Source organism: Miniopterus schreibersii (genome assembly GCF_964146895.1).
Source record: "Miniopterus schreibersii genome assembly, chromosome: 12".
NCBI lineage: Eukaryota > Metazoa > Chordata > Mammalia > Chiroptera > Miniopteridae > Miniopterus > Miniopterus schreibersii.
Genome location: NC_138112.1, coordinates 57,104,465 through 57,124,970, shown reverse-complemented (window position 1 = coordinate 57,124,970; position 20,506 = coordinate 57,104,465).

Below are 20,506 nucleotides of genomic sequence, written 5' to 3'. Positions count from 1 at the left end.
GCTTCGGTTCACCCAGTCTCTGCAGGAAAATCTCCCATCAGGCACACTGGGGATGTAAATTTTATATTGTACTTGACTGTCTGTCATAAACACATGCTTGTAAAGGTTAATGTGTGGAACACGTTTTATACAGATAGGAAGTTCTAAGGATCATGATGATGTTAAGACTCTTCAATATATCAAGAAGATTAAATACGCCTATGGAGTGACTTCACAGGACTTGCCTCTTACTTTCATGATCAGTTTTGGTATTTTCATGGTTGAAATGGGTTCTGAGAAACAGAATACAATTTGTTTTTCACTGAGCTGATGGGAAATCAGGATTGGCTTGCATGGGCTGTGTTCGTGACAGTTGGTCAAGACCTGCCTTGTTTGAAAGAGGGAGTCGCTGGGGTACATTTGATCTGGGACATAACTGCAGGGCTTAAGTGCAAAATGAGGCTGTGGCTGGGAAGTCGAGAATCAGCCCTCTCTGCTGCAAGCTGCCTCAACCCAGAGTGCCCCCCGGGGATTGCACCCTCCAGCACACACTGGAGACAGATATTTGAGGGTCAACAAGTCTTTTACTCTTGTTTCTCCCAAAGCACTTAAAACGGTGCCTTTGCCACAAATGCACCAGCAACCACCCCATCAATAACATAAGTCACAAACTGACATGCTGGGAAATAAAATATCCTGCCGCACGCATGTGGAGTTGAGTTATAGTTTTAATCAGAGCAACACAGACTTCACTGCTGACCAAAGAGTCCCAGGGAGCTTTTGAGGCAGAAAGAGGAGAAGGGATCATTTCAAGGCCAAATGTGGGAAAGGGGCGTGAGGAGGAAGGTTTCTGAGAAAGATGCTGTTTACTGGCCCGGAGCCCCAGCTCACATCATTGATACATGCGCATCATAAAGCAATTTCCACTCTTCAGGGACAATTAGGTAATGATGTGCCCTTGGAAACTATAAGAAAAATGAAGACATGCCCTACACGTGGTGGTTAAAGGCTGGAAACCACAGCCTCTCAGCTCCTCACCATTGAGACCGCGGAATAACGAAAGCCCTCGCTGACTCGGTGCGTAATTGCCTGGAAGAGGGAGCGGACGAGGCCCTGCCACCCCGCGGGCCTCATGCCTGGCGGCCGGTTCGCTGGCTCCCTGCTGTTGGAAAGCTTCCTGGCAGATGCTGCTGGGAGAAGTCACGACGCCGGCGGATGGAAATAGCCCGCCCGCCGGGAGAAAGGGGATCTTGGAGCTCTTCTCGCCCTCACGCAAATACCAGTGAAGCATTTTTGCACCGCTGCCCGTTGCTGTGGAGACCGTGTGGGGAACACATGTAAATATTCGGCATGTGTGAGACAGGCTGAGGTCTTCCGGCGCGAGGCGGGCGGTTCCTCTTCTCGACTCCTCGCGCTGGCCCCGAGCTGCAGTTCGCAGCCGCATCAGTAAGCCCTGTGGTTTCAGGCCTCTCAGGCTTGCACGGCTCAGTTTTAAGAAACTCATCTACCAGGAAGGACTGGGCAACACCCCACACATTTTGGGACATGAGGCCCGGGTTTGAGAACCTGTCCTGTTATTTTTGTGGTAGCAGCAACTCACTCCCCCTCCCCCTTCTCATCTATAAAATGGGAGATGTAAACCCTGCCCCTGGGGAGGGAATGAGAAAGACAAGCCTTGTGAAGGTGAAAGCGTTAGCTGTGTTTAGCAGCAGCGTCACGTAGTTACTGTCTATCCCCAAAGGCTTGCCAAATGTGGTCTTGTTTAGACATTGGCGCGTAGAAATGGGCCGGTTCATCGCCAGAGGTAGGGGTTAGACCGCACCCTTCCTTCTCCAGGTTTGGCGGTGGTGTCTCCAGGCCATCACTTCGTTCCGTTGAAGGCTGGGCTCAGAGGAGGAATCTCCGTCTATGGGGCCGTGCCTCTGGCCCATCTCTTTCCACGCTACTGGGGGCCTCCGTGGTGATCAAGGGCAACATCGCCCAGCCTGCCACCCACGTGGAAACAATAGCTCAGCCACCAATCTCTCCTGCCCCTTGAAAAACCCAGGTGTTTTCGTATAATACAAATACACACCCAAGGCTTAGAGAAGCTGGCAGATCCAGCAGGAGGAACCTCCTCCTCAAAGAGGCACCAAGGACCAGAGAGTACCTGTGAGCAAGCCCTGGTTTGAATTCCAAGGCAGCCCCTCGAATTCCAGCTTTTCGTGTGGCTTCTTTTGGGGTGTGGAAGGAGGGGCGGAGCCAGGGATTAGGGTGTTGTCCCCATGCCTGACTGTCTGCCTCCACCCAGGCTCTGGAGAGCCTCTCATCAGAACGTTCCTGATGCTGTGGTCACAAGAGGAAATTGCAAACAGAACCGGTCAGCTGTGAGGAGCGGGCCTGCCTGCTCCTTCCATCCTATCCGGGCTCCATTCGGGAGCCCTAGGCTTGGGTTTGTGATTTATCATTCAGTCCGATGCACCCGCCACTCCAAAGCCTGGCCCTCGGAAGAAGCAGCCTCGCCCACGTGTTTCTGACGCTACACACCCAGACAATGAGGGGATGCTGGAACCCGGAGCCTGAGGGCTCCAACCATCCCTGCCCAAGCCCCACCTCTGAGGAGCAGAACTCAGCAGGCAGGAATGTGACAGCCCTGTGAGTAGCAAGGGCGGAGGGAAGACGAATGGGGAGCTGAGAGAAAGGCAGAGCCCTGCAGGTCAAGAATTCTCCAGATTCTCTTCCCTTGCTTTCCACACCCCAAATCTCCCAAATAAGTACATTTATATCAGAATTTCCATGAAGCTGAGAAGGGCAGCCTAATAGCATCTTGTGGTATTTGGTTTGTTTGTGTTTGCTCTGCCAGGAAAGGAAGCGGGATTAAAGGGAGGCGTGAGAGAGGGAAGCCTGATGCCGACAGTAACGCAGAAGCGGCAGAGAAGCCGTCACTCGCTGAGCAAACACTGCGTGAGAACCCGCTGCACGCCGGCCCTGTTTTAGACGTTGGGGAATCGGCAGTAAACAAAACAAAGTTCTGACCTCATGGAGCTTAAAGTCAAGTGAGAGAGGCAGGAAATCAAGATGAAAAATTTATTAAAAGCGACAAGATTACAACACAATATTACGAGTAAGTTTCGTGCACGTGCACACACATAAAGCGGAATGGAGGAGGGGGAGCACGGGAGGAATCTGAAATTCGGGATGGGATAACCAGGGGAGTCCTCACTGCCAGCGCGGCATCTGAGTGGGGTCCTGGCTGATGAGGACCTGAATGTGCTGGTACCTGGGGAAGGAACATCCTGAGGCTAATCAGGAAGCCACGGTGGCTGACACAGTGAGTGAGGGGGGAGGAGAGCGGGGGGGGGGGGACAGGGCAGGGCAGGTGGGGCTTTGGGGGCCACTGAAAGGCTTTTCCTCTGAGCTAATGAGGAGACATTGGAGGGTCTTAAACAGAGACGTGGCCTGATCTGACTTTGTCTAAGGATCACTGTGGCTACTTCCTGGAGAATAGATTTGGGGTGGGGGCTGCTGATACCCAGAGTCTGAAGTCTGCTCTTACTTTGTTAAAATGAACAATTGGAAAGTGTTAGGTTAGAGGCAAGAACCCCACCCAAACTTTCTGCTAAGTTTTAAGAAGGGCTGCGAGAAACTGGAAATGGGATAGTGGGGGGTGTGATTCAGTGTTAATTAACGGTGTTCCCACACAACCTGAAATCATCTTAGCTGTCACCAGTGGTTTATCTCCCACCTCTTGGAAAATGTGGTCTAGAGAGAAGCCAAACATTCACCACACACGGACGCTATAATTTATCCAGTCCGTGGAGGTTCTCTGCAGGAAGCAGCTATTCAGATATGACTTAAGAGACGCTGACCCGCCTTCACTCCATATAGCTTGGACAAAAATGCAAAATGTGAAATATTTTATGTAAATGTAGTGGGGTCACTCATTGATTCACACACTCTCGAACATGCAAAGATACACAGCTTCTTCCTTTTCTGTCACACCTTCCTTGTAAGCCCCAACCCCATGGAGTATGGAGGAGGAGACTGCACTTGTACAGTCAGGCGGCATATCTCGGCCACTCCCGGTGTCCTCTGGTCTCCCGATGTCAGCACCTGGGTCTCTGGTGGGTGGGAGTGTCATTGCCATGTAGCTAAGAGAATGGGAATCAGCATGGAGACCTTTGGTCTCGATGGGCTCCTCTGCTGGGTGTTCAGGTTCTGTGCTAGTGTCCCCTGGGGTGCTTCTGGCCTAGGTTGTACATTGGCATGCATGGCATTCATACCATGGGACAATGACACCACCACTGTCTGTAGAAATCAAGCTCCTTGATCTCACTGGCCTCCACTTCCTAATTTCAGGCCTCTGCATTTCCAGGGATCCCCTTTAAACCTCCCTTACCTTTACCAGGGGAAGTGGGAATGTACAAATATGTCTCATGGTTGACTACCAAGGTCCTTCTATCTGCTAACACTGCACTGTCCCACTCAAGCCATCTTAGACATGGTTCAAAAACTCAAGTGGGGCTTCTCCTGGTTGCCTGCAGCTTCTTCCAGGCTATGGGTGGGGAAGTAGGTCACTTGTCCCAATATTCCTCAGTCTCCCTTCACCTTTCTGATGGCTTCTTTAATTCCCTCCCCAACAAGGCTTGGCCCCAAGAAAGAGGTGAGTCAAGATCCTGATGTACGAAGTTCTTACCCTGCCTCCACTCCTCTTCTCATTCCTGTACTCTCCTGAACAGGAATGTGCCCCTTTCCCTCCTTCTTTTTGGGTAAGAACATATCCCTCAAAATATCTTTTTTCCTCGCTAGAATGGCACCTGTCCTTCCCACTTCCCTGAGGCCATGATGGCTGTGTCAAGTGTGCCCTCAGAGAAGCAGATGCTGAGGCAGAATTAAGAATGCAAGAGATTTGCCTGGCCAGTGTTGTTCAGTGGCTGAGCATCAACCCATGAACCCGGAGGTCACAGTTCAATTCCCCGTCAGGGCACATGCCAGGTTGTGGGCTCGATCCCTAGGAGGGGACGTGCAGGAGGCAGCCGATCGATGATTCTCTGTCATCATTGATGTTTCTCTCTCTCTCTCCCTCTCCCTTCCTCTCTCTGAAATCAATAAAAACATTTAAAAAAAAAAAAAAGAGTGCAAGAGGTTTAATTGAGGAGTAACTCTTGTGAAGATAAAAGAGGGAGAAAGCAGCATTGGACAGGGGCTCAGAATGCAACACATGCCTGAGTAAGTTTGGGTCAACCCAACGGGGAATTCCAGGACAAAGGTTGCTCATTAGAGGAGTCCCATGTTGAAAAGAAATGTCTAGGCTCTACGCCCGCTCTGTGCATAGCTATTGGCTGGGGGCTGCCCCAGGGAGAGCATGGCCTCAGCTCAAAGGGGGAGGTGGATTGATCCTAAGGTGTAGCGGCTGGAGTCTGTAAACTGACTGCACTTCTTACAGCTGAACAGCAAGGCCTTTCTTGAAGGGACACCCAAATGGGCACTTCAATACTGCCCCACTGATGGGAAGGTTGCTATTGATTGATAGGGGACATGATGAAAATCACATCGGTTTAATATTTTCTACATATTTTACGTATTAGCCAAGCCCTTAAAGTCAACATAATATCAGCATAATATTAGCCCACATCGTCTTCCCTGCAGGTGAGGTCTATGCACTGTGACCACAGCATGAGCAGGACACACAGATTGGACTTCTCCTGACCTTTCTTTCCTACAGGGCTGGCACAATGCTTTAGGTCCGTGAGCATGGCCTTCCCAGAGCTTTCTGCTTTTTATCTGAGGCTTTCTGTAAATCCCCCAAATGTCCATTTTAATGCAGTGTTTGCACCCAGCAAGTGCCCAACATTCACCTAAACCCAGGTCTTCTATCGAGACACCCTCTGCATGCTGCCAGAGAAACTTCAGTGCTTTGTCGATAGCAGACAAATGTTGAAAGATGGCTAGAAATCTCTAGCAAAGAAACTTCCTGTGAGTCAGAAGCCAATCATCCAACTGTCTGTTCACCAGGCTTCCTTCCTGTGAGTCACTTTAAGAAGCTCGACTTCTTCTTTCTCAGTGTTCAGCCCTTTGCTGGTTTAATCAATGGCAGCTGAAGCCATATTTTAATTCTTGGAAGTGTTGATGGATGTGATGGCCCTTGGAAAGGAAGTGGTAGAGAGGAGATGAAAGGAAGCAAGCAAGGAATCTGTATGAGGAGGGAGGGAGAAGCAAAAAAAAAAAAAGAAGAAGAAAAAGAAGAAGAAAAATTGGAGGAGGCACCAAAGGACTTGACATTTCTTGCTGTCCCAGGAGTCAAAATATTGCTTAGTTTAGTCATTTATCACAAAGGGGACCAGTTTCCTGGGTCAGACAAAATGCAAGGCTCCAGGACGATTTGAATTTCAAATAACAATTTTTTAGTATAATGCAATATTTCAGACATACTTAAATCAAAACTTTTTTTCTTTGCTTATCTGAAATTCAAATTAAACTCAGTGTTCTGTATTTTTATTTGCTAAATCTGGCAGTCCTATCCTGGAGACATTTCAATCTTATCACGTTGGGTCAAGGAGGGTGCTGAGATTTCACAGTGAGGAGGAAATGGAGAGGACAGTACCATCCTCCCACTTTCTTGCAGAAAGATCCAGGTGATCTGGACTTGATAGTTCCTTCCTTTGGGGGCAACCTCTGCCTTCCCTGCTCAGCTGAGCACTGAGTCCTTCAACTTGACCACTGCTTCAAACCCACCAGAAGGTCACTGAAATTGGACTTGCTGTCCTAGACTTGGTATCTTCCATGACTAAGTTAAACTTGGATCCCACAAGTCTTCTGAGACTCATTCTTGCTTTAATCCCCAACATATTTGTCCTGTCAATAGGACTGAGCTTTTGCCTTGTTTCTGCCTATACCTGAGGTCCTGAACTCTAGATCATTCAGCTGTGGCTTTGACATCCTGCCTAGACCTTACCATTTTCCCCTTTTCAGAGGTTCCAGTTAGCCCATGCCTAGGGTGTTTCTTCAAACCAAACACATCACCTAGAACCACAATGCTGACTTGAAGCCTCACCATCTTATAGAACAGGGATTGCCAAACATTTTCTCTAAAGGGCCAGATAAAAACCATTTTGGTGCTGTAAACCTTCAGTCTCTCTTGCAACTACTTAGTTCCACCATTTGTTGCAGGAACAGACATGAGCTCCAATAAAACTTTATTTACAAAAACAAGGGCAGGATTTGGCTGACCTCTAATTTGCTGACCCCCGTTCTAAACAATTATGTCATCTTGTTCTTCCTGCCTCAGAGGTTCCACTTAGATGTAGACATTGGCCTATTAGCTCACGGGAGCCATATCTCTTCTACTTTATGTGACGTTAACAGCTACTCCATGCCTCCATCAAGGGCCAGTCCTATTTTACAAACTCGGTGCCCTAGTCTTGGGCCTGGCAACTCCCAACTTTCTTCTTTTCCTCCACCAGCCTCTGAGGTCCCAGCGTGTCAAGAAGTTGGATCAAATGATGATTTGATTTAAAAAAAAAACCAGCAGAACCAGATAAAGGCAGCCCAGGTCATGGCTCCAGAGCCCTTCAAAACATTTAGTGTTTCAGCATGAAAAAAAGTCAAGATTATCAATTGTATTGATGCTCTTATTAAAAGCAATAATAGAACCTTAGAAAGACCTTATTTTGGTACAAAAAGGCAAAGTAGATTTCACAAACAACAAAACACATGTGTAAATTAATCCACTTATTCACCAGGGCAAGACTTTGGGAACTAAGAAAGATCCAGTTTATCTGGACTTGATAGTTCCTTCCTTTGGGGGCAATCTCTGCCTGAATTTCAAAAATAAAGTTTTAAATTAGAAAAGACAACAATTTTGAAAGAACTCCACACAAACCTTTTCAAATGACGTTGATTGACACTGACTGCTGCTCTGAGTCAGTTTGACGACCTTTTTCTACACACCCTTTTTCTTTGTGGGACAAGTATTTCTCTCAAAGGTTGAGTGCAATTGGAGGTTTGATAAGCCAAATCCGATTTTAAATAGAGCTCACTCTTTAGTTTTGGAATCTTCCTTTCCTCAGTTTTAAAAAATTGTTTTCTATTTATTTTCTTTCATTATAACAAATTTCCAATAACCATTATACCCCCAAATTGAAACTCCCTACCTTTGCTTAGAAAGAATGCTTTTTTAATTATCTGAACGCCTTCAAACCAGTCAACTGTTCATAATTTAGTTGTGTTGGAAAGGATATGTTACTTGCTGGTGATCTAAAACCAGGTCGGGTTGCGATGAAGTCTCTGTAGAGCCATTCAAAACATTTAGGACTCTTACCACATGAGGTCAGATATGGGGAGACTTGAGAAAGGCACCCAGGGTTTATAGGTCTCTGTAAAATATGATTACTCACCTCCTATCCACCAGGCTGAACCTTAGTTGTAAGTTATCTAAGAGTAGGAAAATGTCCAGATTGCCACAGATGCATGGTGGCTCTGGGTCCTAAGAAGAGTAAGTGAGAAGTAAGAGGGCTTTGTTCTCTAAGTCCAGGAAAGCAACAACATAAGAGAAAGTGTCAACCCGCCTTGCTTCTATGGATCTCCACAACATCATCTCTCTCTGGGAGATGACATGATCCACATTAACTTCAAACAAGTTCCTAATAGTGAGTTTTGGACCATTCTCTCAGGATCTGTCTCTGTCACAAAGACTTCCCCGGGTATTACATAAGATCATGGAAAAGGGGTGGGAAAGTAAAGAACAGCTATGGGGTAGACAACCAGTAGTGTCTGTTGCTGGGGCAATTGGGTTGTTCCTCTCTTAGAGGGAAAGTCACATCACCTGAAAGGCATTCTAAGAGATCTGAACTACCTTCATGAGATCATGGATATTACTGATGTTCTAGTTCAAGGGCAAGTGATCCCATTTTTAAATCCTGCTGTGACTCTCCAAAGGTCATTTCCTAAGTTACATGTAAAAGCACGTCATTAAAAATTCAACTTGCATTTATTTCTATGTTTAGCATGCAGTTCATCAAACCTCACCCTCTGAGCTCACAGCCCACAGATATCTCATAGCACTTACTAAAATGTGTAATGATTTGATGTGTTTGTTTATTTCTTTGCCTCTCCCATCACTATTACTGTAAGTCTTGTCCGCCCTGTTCTCCATTCTTGAAAGCACACAGCACCAAGCCCGGGACATAGTAGACATTCACAAACAGATACTGAATGACTAGGTGAGAAAATGAGAAGCTTGGGTGGATAAACTATGAGGCAGATCTTTTGAGCAAAAAAGGCACATAGTACTATCAATATCTTCACCAAATTCTTGTTGAGCACAAAAGATTGCTTTTAATGCTTACCTATTACCCGATGGGGAACAGCATGGACAGATGTCCAAGAAAGGCACCTTTCCATTGACCTCCATCAGTGTTTGCACGGGGAGTTTGGCTACACCAAAGCAGTTGCTGTCTCACCAACTACAAGAGACAGAGAGTGAATTGTAATTCATTTTTGTGTTCTAGGACTCTGGTTGAAGGTAAGAGAGAGCTCTGTCTTTCCAACTCTTCAGGGACCTTCAAGGATCTCAAAATCCCCCAATTTTTATTGCTGAGTTCCCAGAGTCCCATCCTGAAGCAGGTGGGCACCAGCTGCATAAACACCCCCACCCCTCACCCCCACCCAGTTTCAGGTTGTGGGCTCCTTGAACCGCTTTCACTCTCAGGTAGGAAAGCAAAGAGTGACGTCTCTAGTGAATGGGAGCAGAGGGAAGAGTGGGGGGTCTTCAGAGAGGCACCAGCTAAAGATTTTGAAGACATGGAATGGCGATGTCTGTGCACTGCTCCCTTATTACAAAGGAGAAGAGAGGCGGGGAAAGGGGTCAAGCTGAGAATGGGAGGGAGTGGGCAGGGAAACCAAGTTAGAATCACTCAAAAGAATGGCTGCTATGGCAGGAAAATTCTGGCATCTCTGGAAGGTGAGATGCGACACTGGGAAGTTTAGGTCAACAAACAGCATTTCTGCTGCTGTTACTTCTCCAGCGTCCTTCCCCTCTGTGGGTTCTTTTCTTGGCCGGCACTCCCCAGACAAGTCCTAGGGAGCCTGAGTGGTGACAGCAAAGCTGAGAAAGGGAGAAAACTGAGGCATTTCAAGACCTCCTTCCTCGACATGCTTCTTCGTTTCCCCTGTAATCTAATTTTAGAGAGAAAGAGCAACGGTGGAGATTCTGACTGCAGCTTTCCACAGCCCTGCCAGCCATTTCTTCTCTTTGCTCAAACCTTAAAATCCTGTAGGGTTTTTATCAACTTTCTAGCAGGGGCCCTGCTCAGCTGATGATTCATTATAAAGGGAATGTCGGAAAACTTTAAGATTTTAAGGTCATGGGTAAAATGTGCAGGACAGCTCCTATCAAGACCCCTGCTTCCTCGGAGGCCACCTTCCTCCAAACCTCAGTTCCTGGTTCAGTGAGAAATGGTGCCCTGCTTGCTCCCGGACAAACAACCCTTCTGGGAGAACAGAGCGCCCTGGGCTGGACTAGCAGACAAGCTAAGGGAACACCAGCGGAGAGGGCAAACCAGTTCTACAATGGAGAAGCTTGCCCTCCAGGTTGCTAGTTCAAATCCCTGCTGAGCTGGGGACAGGGACAGGAGGAGATGTTAGACTGTGTCTGCCACTGAAGGGTTGGTTTCCACTGAGGTCACATTTCCAGGGCATGGTGTTGCCCCATTTATCCTCAGACCTGTAAGAAATCAGCCATCTGGCACAGGGGACATGGGGCCAATTCCTCCAGCATGACGCTATCTCATCCTGCAGCGGAAGCAGGACTTAGGGCAGGGCTGGTCTCAGAGGGCCATCCCTTGGATGACTTCTCCTTTCTGTCTATGCTCTCTTCCTAGGTGATCTCATCCAGACTTCTAGCTTTAACCAACACCCAAATTTACATCTCCAGTACCAACTTCTCCGTTGAGCTTCAGCCTCATCATCTCCAGCTGCCTCCTTATAATCTATACTTGGATATCTAATAGGCAAGGGCTAAGCATGTACAAACAGTATTTTGGAAGCTTCCACCACACCCGTCCCACCCACATATCAGTTGACAAGAGCTCCATTCTTCCAGTTGCTCAGGCCAAAAATCTTGAGTCCTCTCTTTGTCTCACAACCCACTTCCAAACACGGTTTGTCTCTGCCATAAAATGTATCCAGTTCTCATCTTCTACACGACTGGTCCAAGGCACCTTGGTCTCGCAGCTATATCACCATGACTTTCTGACCAGGCTCCTTGTTTCTCCTGTTACCCTGTTCCTTTCTAGTCCTTCCTAGCAGCCTGCATGATTCTTAAAAGTTAAGTCAGACCACATCCCTCTTTCCACTCAAAAGCCCCCAGTGGCCTCTAACTCATTTAGAGGAAAAGTCACAGCCCTTCCAATGGCCTAGGAGGCCCTAATGACCCCTGACTCTGATCTCTGCTCTGATCTTTGCTCACTCCCCTCCTGCTGCCCTGGCCTCCCGGCTGTTCCTCAGACCCAGAAACTGTTCCCATCTCAGGCTCACTCCACGTGGGCCATTCTTCTCCCAGGCACCCACATGGCCACCCCTCTTCCCAGGTCTCGCACCTTTGGGTGAGGCCTTCCCTGACCACCCTCCACACAACAGCAAAACCTTATCCTTGGTACCTGCTACCTCACGCCCCTGCCTTGTTTTTCTCCATCGCATTTGCTCATTTACTTGTGCATTTTCTATCTCCACCAGAGTGAAGTTCCGTGAGAACAGGACCTGCTCTTTTGTTCACTGTTGTACTTGCAGTGCCTACAATAATGCCTGAGGTGTAGAAGATGCTTAATAAATATTTGTCCAGTGAAGGAATGCATGAATTTCTGATCCACTCTCTTCCTCCGATCCCAAGATGACTGTTGTTCCCAGATTCAGCCTTTCAGTTTCCTTAACCTTAAAAGGATCTGGGTGAGGCTTGATGGTTTTATTTGAGGGTAGAGTTTTTTAATGACCTTATAAGGAAGACATTAAACTTTTTTTAAAACTGTGAAAATCCATCAGATTTTTTCCATTGTGACTGATGCATTTGGTAAGAACATCAAGTTCGCAAACAGTGGAGAACCTGAATTTGGGAGTGTGTCAGAAACAAGGTGGAGAGAAACATTTTATCATTTATTAAAAGGAGGATCATCCTTCCCGTCTCATTTCCTTAGATAAACCTTTTCTTCTTTTTTTCAGTAGAGCATACCTACAGAAAAGTGCGTAAACCTTCAGTGAATTATTGCAAAGAAAACACACCCATGTACCCACATGCAGGTCAAGAAATAGAAGAGTGCCAGCACCCAGGGCCCACCTCACCCCCCTTCCCACTGCCACTTCCTTTTTGCTTCTTAAGGGGACTGTTATTCTGACTTGGAACACCAAAGCTGCATTTTGCTTGGCTTTGAACTTTACATAAATGGAATCAGACAATATGGGTTCTCTTGTAACTAGCTTCTTTCTTTCCACATTATATTTGTGAGATTCATCAATGTCGTGTGTAGCAGTGGTTAATTTATTTTTACCTGTACAGTATTTCAGTCTATGAATATAGCATCGTGTATTCATCTGTTCTACACTTGATGAATATTTGAATTGGTTCTCTCTAGAGGTTACTATGAACACTTTTTGTGCATGTCAGATATATATCCAGGAATGCATTTGACAGGTTTTGTACACATGCCCTGCAACTGGGGATTGGACCTGCAACCTGTGTACATGCCCTGACTGGGAATTGAACCAGTCATGTTTTGGTGCACAAGATGAAGCTCCAACCAACTAAGCCACACTGGCCAGGGCTGTAAGCCTTCTTTATGTACTCTGAATTTGAGGCCTTTATCAGTTACATGTGCTGTGAATATCTTTTCTCACTCTGTACCTTGACTTTTTTTTTTTTTTACTTTTTTAATGGTATCTTTTGATAAACTAATTAGTTTTGATAAACTAATATTTTAAAATTTAATATAGAGATAGTCTTCTTTATGGTTAGTGCTTTTTGTGTCCTATTTAAGAGTGTCTGCCTACCTCAAGATCAAAAAGCTATTCTTTTATGTTACCTTCTAGAAACTTTCATCCACAATCTATAGACCACAGAAAACTGATATTTTTTCCTATGGTATGAGACAGGGTTGAATTTTATTCTTATTTTTCCATTTGAATATCCACTTGACCTGGCACCATTTACTGAAGATTGGCTTTCCTTCACTGCTCTGAGGTGCCATCTTTTTCATAACTCAAGTGCTTGCATATGTTTGATTCTAGATTCTATACTTTATTTCAGTTTGTCTGTTGTTGTGCCCATGCCACACTGTCTTAATTACTGTCACTTTATAATAAATCTTTTATTTTTAATCTATCTTCATTGATTTAAGAGAGAGGAAAGGAGGGGGAGAGAGAGAGATAGAAACATCAATGATGAGAGAGTCGTCATTGACGGGCTCCTTCCTTTAAACCCCCGATTGGGAATTGAGCCCACAACCCAGGCATGTGTGCTGACCAGGAATCGAATTGCGATCTCCTGGATCAACCACTGAGCCATTCCCAGCCACACTATAATAAATCTTGATATGTGGTGAAGTACTCCAATTTTGTTCTTCTTTGAGGTGGTCTTGGCTACTCTTGACTCTTTGCATCCCAACCTTTTATATGGAATAGGGAAGAACTTTAAAAGTGAAATATGGACTATGAATCAATAATTTTTAAAAATCCAATTTTTAAAGAGTAAAAGATTTGAACAGATACTTCCAAGGAACATATGCCAAGTCAATAAGCACATAAAAAGATGCTCAGCACCACTGATCATCAAGAGCAATGCAAATTAAAACCGCATTTAGATACCACTTCATATCCACCAGAATAGCTCCAGTTCAAGACCAGCAACACCAAAAGCTGACAGGACTCTCATACACTGATGATACAATCACTTTGAAAAAAGACTTAGAAGTTTCTCATAAAACATTCACAGACCCTATGACCCACCAATTCTACTTCTAGGTATTTGCTAAGACAAATGAAAGCATATGTGCACAAAAAGACTTGTATACGATTTTTCATAGCAGCTTTATCCATAATAGCCAAACACTGGAAATAGCCCAGGTATCCAGCAACAGGATAAACAAATGGTGGTATATTATTCAATAGGGTACTATTCAGATGATGGCGGCAGACTGAGTGGAAGCTACACTGACACTCTCCCAGGACCAAACTGGAATTACAACTAAAATACAGAGAAACCATTCTGAACAATCAACTGCAACTGAAGACGAGCTGGAGAGCACCATCACCAAGGAGGAAAAGTGGAGACCGCATAGAGACTGGTAGGAAATGCAGACATGAGAGGGCTGGCTGGGCTCCCACAGGCAGCAGCTGAAGGTCCAGAGGGAGATCTCAGCTGTGGGGGTTCCCACTGAGGACTCTGGGGCCTAAACCCCAGGCTGGGCTTCCCAGCCAAGAGCACCAGAACTGAGAAAGGTGCCCACATAACATCTGGCTGTGAAAGGCAGCCGGGTTTCTGTCTGCCAGGAAGAGATGGCCAGAAATGCAGGCACCCTCTTCAAAAGCCAACACACAAACTTTCATGTGCAGTCACTCACCTTGGGCTCTGGCAGAGAGAAGGCAAAGTGGACTGGAGCTGTGTGAGGAGAATCTAGGGTTGTGGGCTCTGAAGATAGAGCTCAGAAGGCACCCCTCTGGATTCCTGTGCCGAGTCATTCCCCCAGACTGCAGAGGCAGACATTTACCTTCCAAGCAGCTTTTGCCTGAGGGGGAAGCAATTGCTCCACCTCGCTGGAAAACCTCTCATCCTACCCCGTGGAGTTTCTATAGCCTGAGGCTTGTTAAGAGACTGATAACAACCAGCTGTCCCACCCTGTGTAGTTTCTACAGCCTGAGGCTCATTAAGAGAATCAGATTAATCAGCCTGCAGGCAGAGGCAGACCTCAGAGTGCTTTGAGCCTTTGCCTGATCTGCTTCTGGACCCCGGGCTTGGAAAAGGAAACTTTGGTGTGCATCTTGGTCCTGTTCAAATGCACCTGGCCCCAACAGAGGGCACCTCAAGCCATAGGTTGTTAATAGCTCCAAAGAGGGTACTGAAGGCCAGTCACAAACAGTGTCTGACATTGGCCTGTACCAGAGACCCACCAAAAAGACTGAGAGTCCTAGCAGGCCTACCTAATACATAGAAACAGATCCAAACAGGCAGCCAAATGGGGAGACAAAAAAACAAGTCCCAAATGAAAGAACAAGAGAAGTCTCCAGAAAAAGAGCTAAATGAAATGGAGATAAGCAATCTATCAGATACAGAGTTCAGAATACTGATTGTAAGGATGCTCAACAGCATGAAAAAAGATATGGGAACTATGAAGGAAATTAAGAATGACATAGCAGAAATAAAGAATACATTGGAAGGAATAAACAGCAGATTAGAGTAGAAAAAAAAATCACTCAATCAGAGATCCAAAAAGAAAAAACAACTAAAAAACAAGAGGACAGTCTAAGGGAACTGTGGGACAACATGAAATGGAACAATATTCATATCATAGGAATGCCAGAGGAGGTTGAAAGTTAGCAAGGGTTAGAGAACCTGTTTGAAGAAATAATGGCAGAAAACTTCCCTAGCCTGGTCAAGGAAAAAGTCACACAAGTTCAGGAGGCACAGAGAGTCCCAAGCAAGAAGAATCCAAAGAGGCCCAAGCCCAGACACATCATAATTAAAATGCCAAAAATTCAAGACAAAGAGAGGATACTAAAGGCAGCAAGAGAAAGACAATCTGTTACCTACAAAGAAGCTCCCATAAGGCTGTCAGCTGACTTCTCATCAGAAAGTCTACAGGTCAGAAGGGAATAGCATGAAGTAGTTAAGGGAATGCAAAACAAGGACCTGAAACCAAGACTACTCTATCCAGCAAGGCTATCATTCAAAATAGATGGTGAAATAAAGAGCTTCCCAGACCAAAAAAAAAAAAAAAGGCTAACAGAGTTTATCACCACCAAACCAGCATTGCAGGAAATGTTAAAGGGTCTGCTGTAATTAGAAGTAGAAATAGAGAGAGAAGCATAGGCATAAAGAATTAAAATGGCAATAAATAAGGACCTATCAATAATAACCTTAAAGGCTTTAAGAGAGAGAGCAATAGCAGTACAGTCATAGTTGTGGACTTTAACAACCCACTGACTTCACTGGATAGATCTTCCGGACAAAAAGTCAACACAGAAACAGTGACTAAATGACACACTAGATCAGGTGGATTTAATTTATATTTACAGAATATTTCACCCCAAAGCTGCAGAATATACGTTCCTCTCAAGGGCACATGGGTCATTCTCAAAGATAGACCACATGCTAGGACACAAAACAAGTCTCTACAAGTTCAAGAAGACTGAAATCATATCAAGCATTTCAGATCACAAGGGCATGAAGTTAGAAATCAACTACAGTAAAAACACTCAAAAATATTCAAACACATGGAGGCTAAATAGCATATTATTAAACAATGAATGGGTTACCAATAAGATCAAGAAAGAAATCAAAAACTTCCGGGAAACAAATGAAAATGAACACACAACAACACAAAAACTATGGGACACTGCAAAAGTAGTCCTAAGAGGGAAGTTCATAGCACTGCAGGCCTACCTCAAAAAGCAAGAAAAATTTTTAGTAAACTAGTTAACCCTACAACTTAAAGAATTAGAAAGCTCCCCTGTGAAGCCATTTGGACCAGAGCTTTTGTTTGCTGGGAGTTTTTTTATTGCTGCTTCGATTTCATCAGATATTAGCCTATTCAGGTTTTCTGATTCTTCTTGATTCAGTTTTAATGATCTCACTCATATGTGGAATCTAATAAACAAAATAGACTGAGGAACAAAATAGATCCAGAGACACAGAAACATGGAACAGACTGATGAATCTCAGTGGGGTGGGGGAGTGCGTGGGGAGAGATTAATCAAAGAACTTTTATGCATATATGCATAACCCATGGACACAGACAATAGTGGGGAAGGGCAGATTCGGGTGAAGGGGATCAATGGGGAAAAAAGGGGGAATATCTGTAATACTTTCAACAATAAAGATTTTAAAAAAGTGAAATGTCTTCCCATTTGGGTGGACCCTCTCATCATCCCATCCACCAACTCTGAGCTGATGTCATAAGGTCCATAACCATGTTTCATTGCACAAGTAGCCTGTAGTGTGGTCCTCACCATCACACCAGGAGCTGCCTGATTCATTCCCACTTCTCCTTCCTTCTTTCTCTGCAGATGGCACTCTCTGTGTGTGCAGTAGATCAGATCAGTGCACCACAATGCCCTGCACGTTCCTGCTGCTGAGACTACCTTTATTGTTTCTAGGAATAAATGAAGTGTAGTGCGTTCTTACTGTTATGTCAGGCACTGTGCTAAGTGCTTTGCATGCATTATCTTATTTCATCTTTCCTACCGCCCTGGGAGGTAAGGTCCCTCTTACTGCTCCTTAAGAACTTACATCATTTCCTCGAGTTGTACCTTCCCCACTCACTGTTTCTCCTCTGTCAGCTTCAACATTTCCATGGAACATAGGTTTTCTGAGCTAGAAGGAATCTGAAAGATGTTTGATTTGATAAATGAGGAAATTAATGACTAGAGAGGGAACTAATTTACTTAGGGCCTCCTCAGCTGGTTGATGGCAGGAAAAAGATTAGAACTTAGGTCTCTTGACTCCCAGACAGTACACTTCTTCCACACACATTTCCCGGTTACAGCACCCAGCCAAACAACGTCCCTGCTGCTACCCAATTTATTTCCTCCCCGTTTCCTTTTAAATTTCTTCAAAGACTTATCTATGATGTTAGCGACTTCTACTTCCTCATTTCCCTTTCTGTCCTTGACTAACTCCAATCCTACTTCCTTACTGAAACTGCTCTCATCAAGGCCACTCATAACTTCCATGTTGCCGAACCTAATTGTCTCCCCTCTCCTATGTTACTGGACCTCTCAACTGGCTTCTGCCCACCTGGTTACTCCCATGTTTCTTGCGACACTTTCTACCTCTTTTGCCTATATCATCACTACACCCCTTCAGACTTTCTTCTACTTCATTGACTATACTTTCTCAATTCCCCTCTGCTGGACCCATACCTGCTGCCTAAACATGAGATTTTAGAGTGTCTCAAATTTGCTCCTTTCCCCATATTTCTATCCACCCTCTCTCTCTAAGTGACTACACTAGTCTTATGACCCTAATTACTACATGTGTTTGATGTTTCCCAAGTTAGTTCCAACCTTGAGTTCTCTCCTGAGTTCTAGACTTTAACTGTCTGCTTGACCTCCCTGATGTTGTCTTAATTGGATTCTCTATAAAGCAGAGCCTGAGGCAAGGATTAAGATACAGTTTAATTGGGAGGTGCTCAAGGTATTAGATGTAGCAGAAGAAGGGGGAGGAGACAAAGGAAGGTGTGATATACTGTGAGGAGTTGCATTAGCATCTTGGCTGCCACCTCACCAAGAGCTGCCGAGGGTCCCAGAAGATCACTCAGAAGTTGTGTCCACTTAGCATATGGAACTTCTCTGCAAGAGTTGTTAGAAGATACTGTACCTTAGAGTCTTCCATAAGAGGGTGAAGGAAAGACTTTATTGTCTGGCTGCCACTGAACTCCATTTCCTCTCGTGCAAGGTTCACCCTCAGGTTGCTATCTCTATGGTCCTGCTATGCATGACCTAACCCTGGTTGGCCTGCAGGAAGCCACTTTGCCATGCGCTGTTCCACTTATGTCCGAACATGGAAGACCACCTCAGAGCTGATGGAGCTGGGGGAAGAAAAGAGGAGGTACCATGTGTGTGGCCCGATATAGCTGTCTATTACACAGATCAAAACGAACATGACTAGACAGGAATCCTGATTTCTTTCTCCCAACCAAACTGCTTCCTCCCTCCCCACAGTCTTTCTCATCTCAGAAAATGGCACCATTGTCTTCATTACCAAACCTTAGTCAAGGAAACCATCACTTCAGGCACGGGCCACGGAAATGGCCTGCGAATGGGTCCCCTCACTCCCATTCCTACTTCCTTTTAGTGCATTCCTCATGCCACAGTGGGACCTTCTTAAAGGTAACACAGCCATGCTCCTCTCCCAGCTCTGGGGCTCTGGTCCATCATTGAGCTCTCAGACCAAATCACCCACAAAGAAAGGCTTTCCTTGACTCCCCTTCCCTAGTGCAGTCTACATTACCCTGTTTTCTTATATCCTTCGTACTGACCACTCTCTGAGATTATCTCAGTGTGTATGTGTTACATATTGTTCATAAGCTCAATTTGGTACAGATAGATTCTGTTATCTGTCTCCCTGTATCTTCAGCACCTAATACAGTCCTGAGTATATAGGCATAAAGCAATATGTAATCTTTTGGGGTAGGCTATTCTCATCAAGATAATTCTCTGGAGGTTCACCAGGTGGTTGTTTGTATCAATAGTTCATTCCCTTTGTATTGCTGAGTAGTATTCCATGGTGTGAATATGCCTGTCTGTTTAACCATTTACCCATTGAAGGGCGTCTGGGTTGTTTCCAGTTTCGGATTATTACAAATAAAATTGCTGTAGACATTCAAGTATAGGTTTTTGTGTGAACACTAAGTTTTCATTTTACTGGGATAAATGGCCAAGATTGCAATTGCTGGGTGGTATGGTAGTTGCATTTTTTTTTTTCTAAGAAATTGCCAAGTTGTTTTTCCGGAGCGGCATTACGATTTCACACTCCCCCCAGCAATGTCTGAGTGGTCTAGTTTCTCTGCATCTTCGCCATACCTGGAGAAATTGGGGGTGGGGGATTCTTAGGATCCTGCTAGAGTTCCAGGTGAGTTCAGGGATTCACTGGCAGCCTTTCTCCTGACCCATTCTTGCAGAAGGTGGATGCTCTGTCCCTAGTTTGGCTCAGATGGGGATTAATGATAAAAGCCAACTACCATCCAGATATAACAGCCCACCAAGCATTTTCCTTTAAGGAAGGATGACGAGAAAGGAAGCTCACATGTTTCCTGGCCTCCCCAGTCCATTGTAAATGTCAGAAATTATGGTCACCCTGGAGGCTTTGGAGGAGGAGTCTGTGGCCGGATTTCAGTTGAGAACTTAAGAAGCCACAGGAAGTCACACACTCCAACCAAGTTAGGCAGGTAGGGGTCGAGGACACCTTGACATGATCTTTATAAACAGCAAGTAGGGGGATTCTGTGGGTGGAGTGGCAACCAAAAAAAATGCATGTTTTAATGCATGCTATCTTGCCTGTGCCCAACCTGGATTAAAGGCTGCTGGTAAGAGGGGAAAATTTAGCTCTAATGTTTGGAAATTTTCTTTTTTTGGGGAGGGGGGCTTGCTAAGACAAAACCAAGACACATAAATGTCATGTTCAGCTCCTCTTGTGACTGCCCACAGTCTCACCTTCCTTCAGAGCCCAGCACCTCTTAGCTCTCTCTGCCTCCCCAGCTTCACTTTTCCCGCACCTTTTCCGAATCAGCTGTTTCTAATACCTTAACTATTTGTATTTTTTATTTAACACATACTTATGTAGTGG